We start from the raw sequence: 2,500 nt of genomic DNA, 5'->3' as shown, positions 1-2,500 counted from the left end.
GTGCTCTTGTAAAACCGGTACTTCTGTATAACTGCGGCACTTGGGCGTTGACAAAATCCAAAGAAGAACATCTGGATGCCTTCCATCGCACACAGCTAAGAAGGGTACTGGACATCAAATACCCAAAAAAGATCTCAAATGAATCACTCTATAAGATCACAAAAGAAAGACCAATCTCCCTTGACATTTTACAACAACGATGGCAACTTTTCGGTCACATACTACGCAGGGACAAAAACATACCAGCTAACCAAGCCATGTCGGGATACTTCCAAAAACACGGGAACCTTTTCAGAGGAAGACCGATCACAACACTCCCTGTGATCCTAAACAAAAACCTCACAACACTTGGACAAAGCATTAGTCTCATAACGGCAGGGGACCTTGAAAATCTGAGAACCCTAGCAGAGGACCGGCAATATTGGAGACACCTCACACAGGAAATACTGGAAACAGCCAAGGCGACCCGATCTTTCGGTCGAGACGCGAAAGGCATCTAAGTCAAGTAAGTCAAGGTGGACTATGAACAGATTTGATGATTAACAACTTTCTTCCTGGTTGAAAATAAAAAGTCGAATTGCCAGTTTGACGTTTTCAGATCAAAGTAACAAAAGAAATTTCATTGATCCATTTGCTTTAAAATAATTTTTTTTAAAAGAGCTGGATTTGACATTTGATCACTATTTACTTTCATCTTGTGTTAAATATCACTTGATATATTAACTGTTTTGGGACACAACCACTAGTATTTTTTCCAGAATATTTGGTATTTTTCACGCCTAGTTTGGCATTTTGCATAAAATCTTTCTGCCCACTTGCTACATGCGTCTGGGGATAACAAATTTTCTTTATCCCCAGACACCTGTCTGGGGATAACAATAAATTGGTTCCTAGACGCCTGTCTGGGGATAATGAATGTTCATTATCCCCAGACAGGCGTCTGGGAATAATGACAGCCTTATCAGTTGCCCCCTTCTGCCCACAGCCTGCATTGTTCTCTTCGCCCCCCCCCCCCATTTTTTTGAGCAGGCATATTGAAGTTTTAGACCGAATAGCCATGGGAGACTATTCAGACTCGAGTCCGAATTGCCACTTTGTTAGCCAAGTACAAGTAGGTACAGTGAAACTGAAGCTGAACCGAGTTGTCCGGAAAAAAAAAAAAAAACTGAGAAGAAACAAAATTAGTGAACAAAAAGTTACAGAAATCGAAAATATCAAAAATACCAAACTCAATAAAAGAACATGTTTAACTAAGATTGAAAAAAATGATGAAAATTACTCTACCAACAAAGAATAAGAGTTTGCACAATACTTCTTTCTATCTTGGAAGTTGACTATCTATCTACTATCGGACTGTGGAGTTGTGAAAATGAAGACATGCTATCTATCATATAGATTAAATAAATATCATCTAATGCTAATCAGTTCAAATTGATGTTTGTTTTAACAAACCTGACATCTTTGCAAAATTCATTCAAAGCTTTCGAGTTTCGAGCGGCCTTCTTGCCCACGACGACTTGGCCTATTCTGCCGTCTCAAGAAACAGGGTTGCCAGATTATTTTTCAACAAAATGCCAGGGGAAGACTCAAAAAATACCAAAACACTCAAAAAAAGGCCAAAGTCTGTTGACTCCCACCCCCACTAAGAAAACTACTCACTTTTGATAGACAATTTACTATCATATCCTGGTGGCTTGCGTGTTTTCTTGTCTTTTTTTTATTTTTTATTTTTATTTTTTTTGAATTATACTAAATTTCCTATTGGGGTAATTTTTTACTACTAAGTGGAGTGAAAGTTAACAGGCGACCATGACGCAAATATACATGAGTTTTGCAGGAGATTCCCAGAAAACTTACGGGGATACTTGTCGAGGGCTGAATTTGAGTGAATATCTGAGGGAGGCAGGGCTAGTTCAGGGTGCGAGTTTTAATAGCAAAGTTTTCCGATGTGAAGAGATTTGTGTTTACGCGTTTAGAAATAATTAAGAAAAGGTGTCATTTGAAGTATAATATACAAGAAAAGAAAATGCCAAATGAAAATGCCAAATGCCAAATGATTTTTCTAATGCCAAACGGTTTTCAAAAATGCCAGATTTTTGGAATCTGGCATTTAAAATGCCAAACTGGCAACCCTGTCAAGAAATAGAAATTCCAGGAAAGTTAAAATTAGAACCGATATGTTAATGAGGTAATACGGGGGCCATTCGATATTTTAAATATTGATATTATATTATGCTACTTGAACCAAAATCCTATTGACATTTGATTTTTAATCGCGGCTATATACTTAGCCTTATAAGATATACTTTATTCACCCTTGTATGGAAAGTATAATTCTATATTACAGCACAATTCGGCAACGTATACAAAAAAATCAATGTAAAGAAATTAAATAAAAATTGGCAAAGAACATTAAAAGTCTTAAAAAGTACAATGGACAAGTGGATCTATTATGGTGACTTTGTCGATAATATTATAGAGCAGTAAAGTTAGGTGCCCC

The 2,500-nt window shown here is 37.0% G+C and overlaps 1 protein-coding gene across 1 annotated transcript in view; it reads right to left on the bottom strand.

The window, feature by feature from the left end:
• LOC144959438 (uncharacterized) overlaps positions 1-1,544 on the bottom strand; it is a 23,416-nt gene extending 21,872 nt beyond the window's left edge. The window contains exon 1 of the mRNA XM_078892023.1: positions 1,453-1,544. The gene's annotated coding sequence lies outside the window, so the exon portion shown is untranslated. The remainder of the gene's footprint in view (positions 1-1,452) is intronic.
• Positions 1,545-2,500: the final 956 nt, after the last annotated feature.

Source organism: Berghia stephanieae, chromosome 14 (assembly GCF_034508935.2).
Source record: "Berghia stephanieae isolate SIO BIC M18660-M18661 chromosome 14, UCSD_Bste_1.3, whole genome shotgun sequence".
Taxonomy (NCBI): Eukaryota; Metazoa; Mollusca; class Gastropoda; order Nudibranchia; family Aeolidiidae; genus Berghia; species Berghia stephanieae.
This window is presented reverse-complemented; position numbering and strand designations above follow the sequence as displayed.